The 16450-nt window shown below is 45.9% G+C and overlaps 1 long non-coding RNA gene across 2 annotated transcripts; it reads right to left on the bottom strand.

Annotated features, from left to right (window-relative positions):
• Nucleotides 1-258: 258 nt before the first annotated feature.
• LOC138992533 (uncharacterized) lies at nucleotides 259-16415 on the bottom strand. Of its 2 annotated transcripts, XR_011468106.1 has the most exons (4): nucleotides 16331-16415; nucleotides 14236-14410; nucleotides 1864-1908; nucleotides 259-760 (listed from the first exon to the last, which is right to left on the bottom strand). It is a non-coding gene; the product is annotated as an uncharacterized lncRNA (long non-coding RNA). The 2 variants fall into 2 exon arrangements; XR_011468107.1 differs by lacking the exons at nucleotides 14236-14410; nucleotides 16331-16415 and adding an exon at nucleotides 2719-2783.
• Nucleotides 16416-16450: the final 35 nt, after the last annotated feature.

The following is a 16450-nucleotide window of genomic DNA, read 5'->3' as shown; positions in this document are numbered from 1 at the left end:
TTCCGAACCAGGTTCTCCTTCGATTAGAAGAGTCGTGTGCCTCAGTCCCCTGCCCTCCACTTCTGAAATCTACTAACCTTTCATACTAGGAAGTTCTTGTGGTCATTGGCTCCAAACCAGCCTGTGACATACAGAGAACAAATCGTTTGATTTCTGTTTTACAGCTCTGAGAACTAGCAAACGGCAGGCACGTAGTAGGCACTCAACAGATGTTAGTTTAGAAAACAAGTGAACGGGTGATTAATAATAACAAAACTTGACATTTGAAAATGAACATTTACTCCAAAGAATATGTTAAGTGTTTCAGATATATTCGAACACCCACCAATCTTTATGGGATATATCCTGTTTTATTCCCATTTTCCACACGAGGACACGGAAGCTCAGAGAGATTAAACAATTTGCCTACGATCACATGGCAAATACGTATTTGAACCCATGTGACCTAATTGTATAATTGGGGGCTCGCTTCCTGGATAGTCCCTTGAGTGCTGCTTTCTGAGAGGGCAGCTGTCACAGGAAGAAGCATCTAGCTCCTGAAGATTCATGATGAGTGGGGGCAAGGCGTGAGGCAGAGACAAATAATCCCCATAACTGTGTTTGGATGAGAGGCTCCTGAAGACTGCTGGAGAGGAGGAGGAGGAAGCCCCCAGCGACTGAGCTCACTGGAGGCGACGTTGTCGTCAAAGGCAATAAGTGCCAACAGGTCGTAAGAGGCCCCTTTCCCATCACCAGGCTGGGGCCTTCTATTAGAGCAAAGCTTCAAAAAACAAAACAAACAAACAAAAAACAATGACAAGCCAGCAAAAGACAGCCCTCACCTCCCCCTGCTGCCAAAACACAGTTGTTGACTCAGTATGCCTTGTTCTTTTTTTTTCCCCCTTAAGCCTATCATTATTTTTCATATTTTAAATTTACTCAAGTAATACATGAATAGAGCATCATTAAAAGTGTATGTAATATACAGCTATGCAGAGCAAAAATTAATCTCCTTGTATAACTCCCACCGTCCAGCATCCTTCTGAAGAGGCAGCCGAAGTCCACAATTTGAAGGTGGTTAGCCCTGGGCATTGCCAGTAAGGATGAGGAAGGGGTTAGGGGAGGTGACAGAGGGTTGTGTTACCACTGGCCATTGCTTCATAATCATCCTAGCAGGATGCTCATGTGGTGTGTCCACCTCACACAGTACAGCTCTGGATGGATGTGAGCGAGGAGGAAGCTGGACTCTTAGGTCTCCACATGCCCCACACATTGAGGGGTGGTGTTTGAAGTATGGAAGTGGGGCAGTGTTTTAGCGTGTAGATTTTATTAGTCCGATATGGTGAAGCCAACAGATGGAGAGGCTGCCATTGAAAAGATAGTTTGTTACTCGGGGGACTCACAGTTCCAAGAAGAAGGGACAAGCCGCCCATGCAGGGCCACACAGGGAAACACCAGAGGAATAGGACCTCTAGCCTCTGAGTTGAAAAGAGATGCAGAGAGCAAAACAGTCCAGAGTGCCTGGCACACTCAGTACGTATCAGATGTGAAAGGATGCGTGCTGAGTGTCCAGAGGTAAACACAAATTCTAACAGCAGTTGCCTCTGCATTTGCACACTTGCATACATCACACACACGCACACTGTCACACTGTTGTTTCCTGTTGTTTTACATAAATGCCCGGTCCCTCTACTCTGCTCTTTGGCCTAAGATTCTTTTAATACCACAACATGACATGACACCCTCAAGTTAGTCATCGGAGCTCTCCCCTGTTCTTTTTTAAATCAGTGCAAAGGTTGATATGTGGATGCATCATAATCACCTTGCATTCCCCTACTGATGGATAGTAGGTTATTTTCAGTGCTTCCCCATTATGAATAATACCTGATGAGCAGTCTTGTTCCTGTCTTTGTGTAGATGTGAGAGTTTCTGTGGGACAAAACACATGAAAGTAAAAATTACTAGGGCAAAAGGCACAGGAAGTTAAAATAGTAGATACTGCCAATTGCTCTACAAAAGGCTGTACTCAATTTATATTCCCCCTATAGTGCATGAGATTTGAGAGTACACATTTCCCCACATAATTTCTAACACCAAATATTAATTTTTAATTAACCTGTTTCTAAAATACATTCTACTTGATTCCAAAAGCGGTTTGAGGCAGATTTTGTTTTTATTCAAAGGTGCGTGAGGAAAGCGTTCTAAAATGGTGGTTAAGTTGTGTGGACTCTAAAGTCAAACTACTTAGATTCAAATCCCAGCAACAATACTTAAAGGCTGTGTGACCTTGGCAAGTTTCTTAACCTCTCTGTGCACTGGCTTCTTTGTGGCAGAATGAGAAGAAGAAGGTTGTGGTTTATGGCAGCCATACAAACGTGCCTCTGAGGGTTTCAAGGACGGGGAGTGTCACTGACTGGCTCAGCGGCTCCCAGCCAGCGGCTGAGCGACTGAGCAACTGAGCAACTGAGCAACTGAGCAACAGCCCCTTTCTGTGAAACAGAACTCACCACAGTCCTCATCTTACACCGTTCATTTCCTTTTCCGATTGTCTTGCCCCTCTTTATAAGGACCCTTGCAATTACATATAGGGTCCATCTGCATAATCCAGGATAATTTCCCCATCTCAAGGTCCTTAATTGAATCACATCTGCAAAGTCCCTTTTGCCATCTATGGTAACATTCACAGGTCCCAGGGGATGGGCATCTTGGGGGCCATTGCCAGCCTATCACACCACCCACCTTTCCTCCTTTCTTCCAGGGGTCAGACTGCATCATGCGTGGTCTGGTGACTCTCTCAGTCGCCTCCAGATAAAGTACAGGATATTCAGTTAAATTTGAATGACGGTAAACAACAAATAATTTAAAAATATATTTTTATTGATTTCAGAGAGGATGAGAGAGGGAGAGAGAAATAGAAACATCAAGGATAAGAGAGAATCATTGATTGGCTGCCTCCTGCACACTCCCTCCTGGGGATCCGGCCCACAATCCATGCCCTAACTGAGAATCCAACCGTGACCTCCTGTTTCAACCACTGAACCATCCTGGCTGGGCTAAATAATTTTCTTTCTTATATATTTTTATTGATTTTAGAGAGAGAGAGAGAAGAAGAGACAGGGAGAAAGAAACATTGATGTGAGAGAGAAACATCAATCGGCTCCCTCCTGCATGCCTTCTACTGGGGATCAAGCCCGAAACCCAGGCATGTGTCCTGGCTGGGAATTGAACCGGCAACCTTTTGGTACATGGGACCATCCTCCACCAACTGAGCCACACCAGCCAGGACCAAATAAATTTTTTTTACAAATAATTTTTTAATGTGAGTATGCATGGGACATTTTGCACAGGACATACTTGTAGTAAAAAATTATTCATTGTTTATCTAACATTCCAATTTACTAGGTGTCCGATATTTTTGTTTGCTGAGTCTGGTGACCTTACTTTATTTCCTTCCCCATTTTCCTTCACAGGTATTTTTCCCAATAAATCTCTTTCATGTTTAACTCCGTATTCGTGTCTGCTTCTCAGAGGACCCTGAGTGAGAATTATATGACAAAACATACAAAAAGATCACAGAACAATGATCTGGCCCCCAGGAAGCAAAGATTTGCTCTTAGCAGGTAGACCCGGCCAAATATTACCAGCTGATGTGTGTACCTAGGCCTGTCTAATTCCCTAGCCTGTGTGTCCTTACTCCCACCCTTATACTTATTAGGTGCTCAAATCCCATTTCATGAGAGATGTATATATTTGTTTGCATGTTTGCAGACTATTTCTGGAGGACACCAAGGATTGGTGGTTGCCATGGAGAGCAAGTAAGAAAGAGAAATTCACTTTTCACTAAATGATCTCGCCCACCTTTTGAATTTGTGCCATGTGAAAACTACATAATTTTAAACATAGTTTAAATTAAAAGTTTAGAGTACAGTTTTTATATTTTGGAGACCCGAATTGTTTAGGAGGCCTGAGTCAGAAGCCACTGTACTGCCCAAGAACCCACATCACTCTTGAGATGCATTGGCTTGGAGGTAGCAAGAGCTCCCACCATCTCCTCTGTTCCTGAAGGTGCTTTTGCAAAGCCAAGTTCCTACGTCAATGTCAATGCCAAACAATGACCTTTGACGCTAGATGACCCTAAGGACCTCTCCACCCACCTAAGTTCTTCTTTGGGAGGCAAGGAGATTAGCATGGAGGCAAGAGAATACCTCCCACCCTTTCTCACATTTCGCCCACCAGCGGAGGAGGAAGAGGACTCATGTCAGGGAATTGGAGTCACAGAAGCTTAGCATTCAAAGACCCTTAAAGGTAAGGAAGGGTAGGAAAATTCTCCCTAACATTGTTTCCTCAGTCCATGCTTGCCTCCAGGGATGGGGATCTTACTCCCTCAGGAATGACCTTCTTAACCAGCACAGCTCTGCGAGAAAGAAAGTATTTGCTCTCTCTGAGCTGAGACCTGTGCCCTGTGAGTGCCCCATGATGTCCTATGAGTCCTTGCTCTGTCCTCTGGGCCCCTAGACCCTATTAGCTTGCTGCAAAGTTGCCCCCATGAGGCTTCCTCCAGCTCCTTTGGAGACTTCATGGCCTCCTCTTGCCCTGGGCACACTCAGCCTGGTTTTCTCACGGGGCCCAGCACCTAGGGATGGGATGGGAAGCCAACATATCTTCAGAAAGCACCTTCTCAGCTGAAACTCAGAGAAACATTTGTTTTCTGGGCCTACCCTGGCTGACGCCAGAGGATAGTGGGTCTCCCATGACCCAAACACTGGGTGCCCCCACCCCAATTCTGCATCTCTCCTGCCTGGACAGGGCTGGATGCTCTCAGACAAAGTTAGAGTTCTGAGATATTCTAACCATTTTCAGCATGTATGTGCTGTCCTTGACTTGGGAGAGGACCCCCTTGCCTCCCTTTATGTGCAACCCCAGAAGGCAATCTCTATTCCCTGATCCCACATACTCCCTCCCAAGTATGGAGAATGTACCTCTGGTTCTGTAAAGAATGATTCTGAGTGGTACATGGGTCTAACTTTTAACAGTTTAGCATTTATTTAAATGCATATTAAAGAAAACAAACAAGTACATCCAATCCATAATTTCATATCTGCACAGAATGTGGTTAAAATTTAAAAGTGAGTTGTGTTCAAAGTAAATAGTACTCAGTTTGTAGACAGGGGGGAATTGTACAGGAGGTACAGGGACAACTCAAAAGCTTGGAAATGCCCCTACCACCTGTAAGAAGTGGATCAAGAGGGGAGACTGGTGCTTAGCGCCTAGAAAGAGCCCGCCAGCAGTTGGCAGAAGAAGACAGAGGCTCTCGGGCTGTGATTCTCAAACTTAGCTGAACATCAACATCACAATGGGGAGCATTAAAAAATCCCGAGGTCTGGGTTGGTTTCAGATCAATCTGAGGGTGTGGGACCAGCATCATAAATTCCACCAGGGACAGTTGAGTGGGTCCCAGAGCTCCTCTGAGCCTCTCAGGAGAAGACAAATGTTGGGCGCCCCCTGCTGGTGGGAGGAGCCACAAGGGCCCACTCTGGTGAGCTTTGCTGGGGGGGCTTGGGGTCTCTCAGCTAAATGGGGTAAGAGCCTGGCCCGCTTATATAAGCTCTGCTCCAGGCTTCCTATTAACTGTTAGCAAGAGGAGGCTATTTAAAGCAGGCTGCTGGGAGGCATGTGGGAGGCCACTAGGTCTGGTGCAGGGGCTCAGGAAGCAGGCAGAGGATGATGGCCCAAATGCTGATCCTCCAAGTGCTGCCCAGGCCAAACAAAAATAGGAGGCGAAGGCAGCGACCAGACAGCACCAAGGCATGGAGGAGGCTCTAATTAAAATGCTTAATGCACTTGGTGACGTTCCTATTTTTGTCTTAGCTAAAGGTTTACCCATCCTCAAGCACCAATCTTCTGCTTGTGAACTTGAAGGTCATTCATAATTTATCAATTTATTTTATTCAGCAAATAATTCCTGGGCCAGGTCCTATGTAAGGCACTGGAGGATAATAAAAATAACAATAGCTCACATTTATTGAGTGCTGACTTTGTGTCAGCTACTGTCTTAGGTGCTTTGCATGTATTAACTCATTCAATCCTCACACAGTCCTTTGAGGAGGGTCCTTATTACTCTCACTTGACAGGTTAGGAAATTGATGCACAGAGATGTTAAATAACTTGTCCGAGATCTCACAGCTAGGACGTGACTGGCATGTGACTAAGACAGCAGTCATTCCTTTGAGAAGCTCACAGTCTAGTGGAGTGACAAACCCAGGAAACATATATGTAACTAGGGACTTGCTATAGATGAAGTGCCACCTCTGTTTGGGATGGAGGGGAGGGGGTTTGACAGTGCACCTGGCGCCCCAAATTCAAGGCTCACAGTTCCAAGAAATAATCAGCATGTTTTCAGGGCAAGAGAAGGGAGACCTGGGTGTTCTCTGTGTTTGTTCCACGATGAGGCTGGGTGGAGGGGAGGAGACTGAAGACACCATGTGTTTGGCCCCCTCCCTGCTTCTTACATCAGCCTGTTCAGGGGAACAACTGGAGGTAGAGAGGGCATAGGGGGGATAAATGGTGATGGGAAAAAAAAAATTTTTTTTTAATTTTTTTATAAAAGAGGAACAACTGGTTTCCCAGATGACCTGTGTCCAGCCTGGGGCCTGCCCCAGTACACACCCTTCATGGGGAAAAGAAAATATGAGAGAGTCTTTCAGTCAAGAGGACCAAGATTCCCATACTGGCTCCACAAGTCACTTACCCTCTTGGCAGCTCAGTTCCGGATGTGTGAATTGGTGATTAACACCCACCTTGAAGGGTCATCATTTTATTCAGGATACAGCTAGGCGTTTGTGGTAGATTGAGCACAAAAATAGTCACAGTCAAAAATAGTTACAGTCTCTACCTGTTATGGGCTGAACTGTGTTCCCCCAAAATTAATATGTTGAAATCCTAACTCCTGAGACATCAAAATGTGACTGTATTTGGAGATACAGTCTTTAAAGAGGTAATTCCATTAAAATGAAGTCATTACAGTGAGCCCTAACACAATATGGTGTCCCTATAAGAAGAGAAAATTTGACACAGACATGCACAGAGGGAAGACCTTGTGAAGATATAGGGAGAAGACAGCCATCTGCAAGCCAAGCAAAGAGGCCTCAGAAGAAACCAACCCTGCTGACACCTTGATCTTGTACTTGTAGCTCCAGAACTTGGAGGAAATACATTTCTGTTGGTTCAGTCACTCAGTCTGTGGTACTTTGTTATGGTAGCCTGCAAACTGACACCTACCTCTTTGTGATTCCTCCCAGAAAGAGGTGGGTCTATTTCTCCATCCTTGGATCTAGGATGGTCTTGTGACTTGTTTTGGCCAATAGAAGGCTAGAAGGCATTAGAAGTGACAGTGTGATAATTCTGAGCTTAGGCCTCAAGAGTTTATGCATGCTTCTGCTTGCTATCTTTTTATGAATAAACCTGGACTGGCCTGCTGGAAAATGAGAGACCACATGGAGGAGAGCTCATTTAATTTATTCCAGTAAAAACCACTCCAGGGGAGACCGGGAAGATGGCGGCATAGGTAAACACCAGAGACTGCCGCCGTGGACAACCACTTCAAAAATACAACTAAAAGTCGGAGCGGACATCAACCAGAACCACGGGAAGGCTGGCTGAGGGGAGTCTCTTCAACTAGAAGCAAAAACAACAGCATTCCGACGCTCAGCGGAGGCGCAGTGTGGAAAATTTAAAGGTATGGCGGTGCGGTGGTGAGGGTGCGCGAGCAAAGCGGGCTGGCGGCTGAGGGCGCGGTTGTCGTTTTCAATCAGGAGTGAGTCTCAGACTCTGGGCTACAGATCCGGGCGAGTCTCTAGGGACCCAGACTCAAACGGGAGAAGCGGGACTGTCTGGCTACGGCCCCTCCGAGGTTTGCAGCGGTTGTTGGGACAGAGAGGCAGAGCCCCTGGGGACGGACTGAGAGCGGCCATAGCTGCTCCCTCCCTCCGCCCTGTTGAGCCCGCCCCGCCCAGGCCCTGCGCACAACCATTTGCCGACCGCCTCAGGCAAAGGCTGGAATAACGCCTCCCCAGAAGACAGACGTTTTCCACAGCTGATTCCTACAGCCAGTCGGCCTGGTGGTCAAATCCCTCTAGTGTTAACTACAACAATTAAGGCTTGGCTAGAACAAGACTGCGCACAGAGACCACAAGGGGGGGCACCAAGAAAGCATATAAGATGCGGAGACAAAAAAACATGACAGAAATGGGAGATATGGAGCTAAGAATCGCAATTTTGAGGGCTTGCCATAAATTTGTGCAGAGCCTCACGAAAACTAATGAGACCCTCGATGCTACGATAAAGAAATTAGAAAGTAAGCATACACGGACTGAAATAAAGAATATTATACCCAATAGCAGACCAGAGGAGCACAAGAATCAAACCAAAGATTCGACAAAAAACACCCAATTGGAAAAGCAAAATGAAAAAAGAATCCGAAAGTGTGAAGATAGTGTAAGGAGCCTCTGGGACAGCTTTAAGCGGTCTAATATCAGAATTATTGGAGTGCCAGAAGATGAGAGACAGCAAGATATTGAAAACCTATTTCAAGAATTAATGGCAGAAAACTTCCCCCATCTGGAGAAAGAAATGGACTTACAGGTCCAAGAAGCGCAGAGAACCCCAAACAAAAGGAATCCAAAGAGGACCACACCAAGACACATCATCATTAAAATGCCAAGAGCAAAAGACAAAGAGAAAATCTTAAAAGCAGCAAGAGAAAGAGGCTCAATTACCTACAAGGGAATACCCATACGACTGTCAGCTGATTTCTCAACAGAAACTTTGCAGGCCAGAAGGGAATGGCAAGAAATTTTCAAAGTGCTGAATACCAAGAACCTGCAACCAAGATTACTTTATCCAGCAAAGCTATCATTCAGAATTGAAGGTCAGATAAAGAGCTTCACAGATAAGGAAAAACTAAAGGAGTTCATCACCGCCAAACCAGTATTATATGAAATGCTGAAAGGTATCCTTTAAGAAGAGGAAGAAGAAGAAAAAGGTAAAGATACAAATTAGGAACAACAAATATGCATCTATCAACAAATGAATCTAAGAATCAAGTGAATAAATAATCTGATGTACAGAATGAACTGGTGATTATAATGAATCAGGGACATAGAAAGGGAATGGACTGACTATTCTTAGGGGAAAAGGGGTGTGGGAGATGCGGGAAGTGACTGGACAAAAATCATGCACCTATGGATGAACTCAGCGGGTGGGGAGTGAGGGTGGAGGGTGGGGTGGGAGCTGGAAGGAGGGGAGTTATGGGGGGAAAAAAGAGGAACAAATGTAATAATCTGAACAATAAAGATTTTAAAAAAAACAAAAAACAAACAAACAAACAAAAAAAACCACTCCAGACCAGTCAACTCCCAAACATGTGAGAAAGCCCGTTCTGACCTGCCTGGGATGTGCTATTTTGATAGGTAACATTTATGCCGAGGCCTAAGGAGATGAGGGAGAGAGGCATTTAGGAATCTGGGAGAAGGTGATTCCATGCACGGGACCAGCAGAGATGGAGCATCCAACTGTTAGAACAGGAACAGGAGGCCCTTGTCCCTGCATACTGGGCCTGGGGAAGGTGCTGAGATGAGTCGGGGGGGGGGGGGGGGGTACAAGAGCCAGGTATGCAAGGCCCTGTGGGCCATTGTGAGGACTTTGGTGGGAGCCATGGGAGTGTACTAGGCAGAGGAGGGACATGGGGAGCAGAGATTGGGATTGGGGGTGAGAACAGAGGCAGGGATTACAGGGAGGGGGCTACAGCAGTTATCCAGGTGAGAGACAGATGGGTGGCAGCAAGGTGAGGAGGAGTGGGCCTATTCTAGTTCCATTTCAAAGCAAAAGCTGACAGGACCTGCTGATGGATTAGAAGTAAGCTGTGAGAGAAAGAGAGGGGTCAAAGATGACCTCAAGGGTTTTGGCTGGAGCACCTGCCATTCATTCCAATGAAAGAGCTGTGGAAAAGGCAGGCTTAGGGGTGGGTTCCCAAGGGAAAAGGTCCCTATTGAAGGCACAAGATCAGTCCAGTGCCATGCCACCTGAGCTCCATACTGTCATTGACTGCTCAGTTGAGCTCCTCCCTGCCAGAGAAAGGGGAATGGAGTCTTCAGTGCAGGGGCTTGGTAGGAGGAACTGACTCTCCCACCCCAGGCCAGTGGGATGCTCACCCTCCTCTGCTAGACAGCAGGTGGGAGCCTCTGAAGCTATTAGACATGAACCAGCAGAACCACCTTGGCTTTGAAAACCTATTGTCTGCATGATTTTTATGTGGCCATATGGCGCCCCCTGGTGGCTAACTAGGCTTTTCATAGCCTTCTGCTCACCTCGCATACACAGCCCACAACGTGTTGTGAAAAGGAGGTCTCCCTCAGACACCAGCTCCCCTCCCCAGAGGCAATGACTATTACTAGTAGAGTTTGTGTTTCCTTCCAAAGGAGGTGCACTCAACAAGATACTTACTGAGGATTTACTGTGTGCCAAGCACACTTAGCACTTTTGTCCTCTGAATCTCTTCTCAACACCGAAGCCAGAGGTGAGATCCTGTTCTCCCCTTACTCCAAACTCTCCCCAGGCCCCCACTTCACTCAGAGTAAAGGCCAAAGTCCCTACAATATCCAGGACCTGCCCTCTCCCCTTGAGCTCTTGGATATTCCTTAACTCCCTCCCTTGCTCCCTCTGTTCCAGCTACATTGGCCTAATTACCATTTATTCTTGTGGTAAAATAAACACAATGTAGTATTTATCATATTAACCATTTGCAAGTGTACAATTCAGTGGCATTAAATAAATTCACACTGTAGTATAACCAGCACCACTTTCTATACCAAATTTTTTTCCTCATCCCTCCCCCAAACTCTGTACCCATTAAACACCCACTTCCCTACCTCCCCTCCCCCAAGCCCTTGGTAACCTCTATTCAATTTTCTGTCCCTGTAAACTTGCCTGTTCTAGGTACCTCATGTGAGTGGAATCATACAGTATTTGTCCGTCTGTGTCTATCTTATTTTGCTAAGCATGATGGGAAAGGTCCAACCATGCTGTAGTGTATACCCAAGTTTCATTCCTTTTATGGCCAAATAATTTTTCATTGCATTTTGCTTATCCATTCATCCATTGGTGGACACTGGGGATGTTCCCACCTCTTGGCTATTGTGAACAATGCTGCTTTGCACGTGGGTATTGGCCTCATTACTTGTTCTTCAACCTGCCAGGCACATCCCTGCCTTGAGAACTTTGCACTGGCTGTTCCCTCCGCATGGAATGTTCTTCCCCAAGAGCTCAACATGGCCAATTCCTCTCTGCCTTCAGTTCTCTGTTCATATGGTGTCTTCTCGGTGAGGTCCATTCTGACCACCTTACTAAATACTGTGACCTGGCACTTCCCATCCCCTTTACTCAATTTTTAAAAAAATTTTTCTATAGCACTTACCACTTCATAATATACTATATAATGTACTTAGTATATTTATTTTTTAGTGTCTGTGTCTCGGCACTAGAATGTCAGCTGCATGAGGGCAAGAACTGCTGTCAGGTTTAGCTCAGGCACCCATGCAGGCAGGTGCTCAATACATAGGTTGTTGAATGAACTTAAAATCACAGGCCGGAGTCAATTTCTGAGTTACACATTTTAAATGGGAGCCACAAGACAGATGTGTTCGATGCTCTACACATCAAGCTCTCTTAAATGCCTTAAATATTTAAAATACCACATGTACAAATCTGGGTTAGAAATGGGGTTAACTTCTCAACTGGCTGAGGAATGAGGAGATCTACAGCTGCAGTCAACCAGTGTGATTTTTTCTCGTGACCTTGCTGAGCCTTTTTTTCTTGTCTCTGGCCCTGACCATCTTGTAGGTGTGTACAGCACAGCTGAGGGGGTGCGTGGGAGCAGAAATCTAGTTCATGACCAACTCATGAAGCATATGGTTTGAGTCCTGGCACGGGGCTGCATGTGTTGGAAGGAGCCCCTCTAGGCTGGCAGTGGCACTGCTTTGTCAAAGGAGATGCCAGCCCATGACCTGCAAATTGGGTGGCCTTGCAGCTCCCATTCCCCAAATCAATCCCATATTTCCTACTTTTCAGGTCTTTTGAGGCTGCCACTCCCCACCCCACTGCCCCACTGGGTTCAATGAATGTAGTTACTACTTGATTCTATTCTCAGTTCCCATCTGGCAGGGCCATGACTCTCAAAGATATTTATTTCCACGACACCAGATTGGATCCTCACACCTCCTATGGCAGGGTCTGACTCAGCTTGACACAACTGCCAAGGCATTGAATGACACCTCCCTTCCCTTCATTTAACAAACATTTACATAGCCCTTCCATGTGCCAGGCAGTGTTCTCGCACTTTCCAAATACTAACCTATTTAATCCTCCAGCCTAGGAGGTAGGTCCCGTTATTATCCATTTTTCATCTGAGGAAACTAAAGCTCAGAGAATTTAAGTTGACTCACCCAGGATCACACAGCTACAGGGCTGGGGTTCGAACCCCATCAACTGGCTCTGGAGTCTGTGCTTATAACTGGCTCATGAAGCCTGGCTATCTCTGAACATTTTTCTTGTCTTTCTTTTCTCCCTCTTTCTTTTCTTGCTTCTCTCCCTCTCTTTCCTTTCCTTATCTCTTTCCTTCCCTCCATTCTCTGCTTCCTTCCCGTCCCTGAGCAGCTGCCACCTGCTTCCCCTGGCCACCACCCAGCCTGGCACACCCTTTGTCAATTCTCTAGACCAGGCCTTGCCCTCCTGGGCCCTGCCAGTCCTTCCGTCAATACTCTCATTTCCCTGTGCCAGCGCATGGGGTATGCCAACCTCTACCCCCTCAAGCCGTCTGCTCACGACTGCAGCAGCAGTTGGCAGAGGCCTGGGGAGCTGGGGTTTGGGCCAGCCTGGAGGGAAGCCAGATCTTCGGGGAGTTACATGCTGTGCTGCACACCTTCCCCTGACGTACACTTATCCACATCATGATTTCTCTTTCCCGCTCAGGGATTTCAATGTAATGCCAAGATTCTTGTGCTGTTTGGGGAAAACTTAGATAATAAGGGGCCAGAAAGAGAGATATGAAGAGAGAGGTAGAGAGAGGTAGAGAGAGGGACAGAGAAAGAGAGAGAGAGAGAGAGAGAGAGAGAGAGAGAGAGAGAGAGAGAGAGAATGCTAAGGTAGAAGGCAAAGGTGAAGAGAGCCAGCTACCCAAGTTTCTACTGTTAGAAGTGGCTCGCTGCAGTGCTGGGAAAAAGGAGGAGTGCCTCAATATCATCACTCTAAGTGTGAATTAATTTTTCTAAGTTTCTCAAAGGACACATGTCCTTCCCCATGACCAAGCCTCTGCATAGCCGTTCCCCTGGCCTGGAGGGCCCTCCTGACCATCTCTACCTGAGAGCTCTGCTCATGTGTTGCTGCCTCTGGGAAACCTTTCCTGCATTCCTACAGGGGATTTCCTCAGCCTTCCCTTTGATGCCAGAGCATCTGCACACATGTGCGCCCCCCTCTCTCTCTCATTGCCTTATGAACTGCTGTCTTCCCTGCCAGCTATAGCCTCCTTGAAGACTGAGACCATCTTGCTGATGCCGATTCTCCTCACACCCTCTATCTCTATGCTTGGTACATGGTTGGTCCCTGGAAAATGCTAAGAGATACAGGAAGGCTCAGAGACCAGGCCTTCACAGAGGAAGGAAAAGTGAGGGTTATGCAAGTCTCAAGATGAGATGAATCTGGATACAGCACTTACCAGCTGTGTGACCTTGGGCAAGTCACTTAACCTTTCTGTGCCTCATATTCCTCACAAATAAAATGGGAACAATATTAGTCTGTACCACATAGGGTTGTATGAGCTAAGACACGTAAAGCACATAGAACAATGACTGGCATATGCAAATCACTCAGTAAACATTAGTTGTTGCTGTTCTAATAAAAATGAAACTAGTAACAGAATTGCCTAAAGATTTTAAGTAACAAAAGTGATTTTGATAAACTGTAAAGCACACAGGAAGGTCTTTGCCACCACCAGTTTAAAAAATCTCAGTCCAATAGCAGTGGCTGATCCAACATGATTTCCAGAATTAATTCCTAAGCTGCAGGCCACATTGCTACCTTTTTTGAGCAAATGAAATGGTGAGTGTGACACTGGCTTTTCTAAATGATAGAACGACAGACAAAATCATGATGGTTTAATAAAAGGTTCATCACCTGGCTAAATGCATGGCCAGTTCTGGGACTTACCCAGCTCCAGACACTCAGGAAGGTGTTTTCACTCCCCAAGAACTGGCTACCGGGAGCCAAGGCAGGAGCTGGCGATAGAGGCAGAGCTGGGTCTGTTGTTTTGCTTTTGACAGGTTGGAAAGTCTCTTGTTTGTGCCTGTACACAAAGGCGAGTCACTGTCCCCTCTTGCCAACCCTGTAAAGTTAAAAAAAAAATTTTTTTTTTTTGGCTATCAGATTGAGGAAATAAAAGAGCAGGAAAGTCTTTGGAAACCATTTTATCTGTACAGATGGGAAAGCTGAGGCCCAAGGAGGGGAAGAGACCTGTTGAAAGACACACAGTAACGTGTGGTCAGGACTAGAACCCAGGGCCCAGGACCCCTAGCTCACTGCCCTTCCACTGGCAATTGCCTTCCAAAACCTCAATGCTCCCCATGCTGAGAGCCCGTGTCCTTAAATGGAAGGTGATAGGGGCCCAGCAGAATCAGTGCTCCTGCTCAGAGGTGGAGCCACACTCCAGCTCCCCATCCCCCAGCCTCCTTCTGTCCCTGGCAATCACCAATCTGTTTTCCGTGTCTATGAGCTCAAGTTTTGATTGTTTTTTTAAAGATTCCACATATAAGTGAGATTGTATGGTATTTGTCTTTCTCTTTCTGACTTATTTCACTTAGCATAAATGCCTTCAAAGTCCATCCATGTTGTCCCAAATGTCAATCTTTTTTGTGGCTGAATAATATTCATATATAAATATATATAAATATATATATATATAAATATATATATATATTTATATATATTCTTTTTCCATTTATCCATTGACGGACACTTAGGTTGCTTCCATATCTTGGCTATTATAAAAAACTAGAGGACCAGTGCACAGATTTGTGCACCAGTGGGTCCCTTGGCCTGGTTTGCGGACATCCCCTGAGGGGTCCCGGATTGCAAGAGGGTGCAGGCCAGGCCGAAGGACCCCACCGGTGCTCAATTGGGGCCGGGGAGGGACTGTGGGAGGGCTCCAGGGTGTGTCCAGCCTGACTAGTCTATTCCCAATCGGCTGGACCCCAGCAGCAAGCTAACCTACTGGTTGGAGCGTCTGCCCCCTGGTGGTCAGTGCACATCATAGCGACAAATGGTCAGACACTTAGCATATTAGGCTTTTATTATGTAGATACTGCAATGAATGGGGGAGAGGGTAATACATATCTTTTTGAGTAGTGTTTTCATTTTCATCAACTAAATGCCCAGAAGTGGAATTGCTAGATCATATAGTTCTATTCTTAATTTTTTGAGGAACCTCCATACTGTTTTCAATAGTGGTTATATCAATTTACATTTCCACCAACATTGCACAAGTGTTCCCTTTTTCCACATCCGCCAACACTTATCTCTTGTGTTTTTTATAATAGCTGTTCTAACGGGTGTAAGGTGATATTTCACTGTAGGTTTTTTTGGTTGTTTGTTTGCTCTTTGTCCATGTGACAATTACACCATATGCTGTGCCCTCCCCTCCCAGTTTTATTGAGAAATAACTGACATACATCACTATGTAAGTTTAAGACGTACAGCATGATGTACATATACTTGATTTACCTATATTGTGAAATGATTACCATAATAGATTCAGCTAACATCCATCTTCTCTTATAGATATAATAAAAATAAAGCCAAAAAACGTTTTATCTCTTTGTGATGAAAACTCTTAGGGGTTACTCTTATCATACAGCAGTGTTAGCTACAGTCATCCTGTTACACATGACACCCCTTCTACTTATATATCTTATAACTAGAAGTTTGTACCTTTTGACCACCTTTCTCCAATTCCCCCTCCCCTAATGGTTTTGCTCTGCATTTGAAAATGCCAGATCTGAGCATACTGCACACCCTGCAGACGGATACTCCCTCTCGTTCTAAGTCCTCACTCTCCTGTGGTTCTAACACGGGTCTTTCTTTCCACATCCTCCAACTCTCCCGAATATTCCTTTTATCTCTAGCTCTCGGGAACTTTAATTGACGTGAATTAATTTAGAACTGTAGTTGGGGTTGGGGTAGCAGGTGTAAAGTCCCCACCCCCACCCCTGCTGCCTCATTCATTGCACCCCCGTTTCAGCTTCCCCACCTGTTCAAGGGGAGGAGGGGTGGGGGCTGACTTGAACGCACTGAACGTGAGCACCTGGGACGTCCAAACGTCTTCTTACGGCGCCTGCGCGGAAGCCGCCGGGCGCTCATCGAGGACTCG

This window comes from Myotis yumanensis, unplaced genomic scaffold (assembly GCF_028538775.1).
Source record: "Myotis yumanensis isolate MYYU_CA2020_CCGP unplaced genomic scaffold, mMyoYum1.0.hap1 SCAF_14, whole genome shotgun sequence".
NCBI classification, from domain to species: Eukaryota; Metazoa; Chordata; class Mammalia; order Chiroptera; family Vespertilionidae; genus Myotis; species Myotis yumanensis.
Note: the sequence above shows the minus strand (reverse complement) of the source record. Positions and strands in the feature narration are given on the sequence as shown.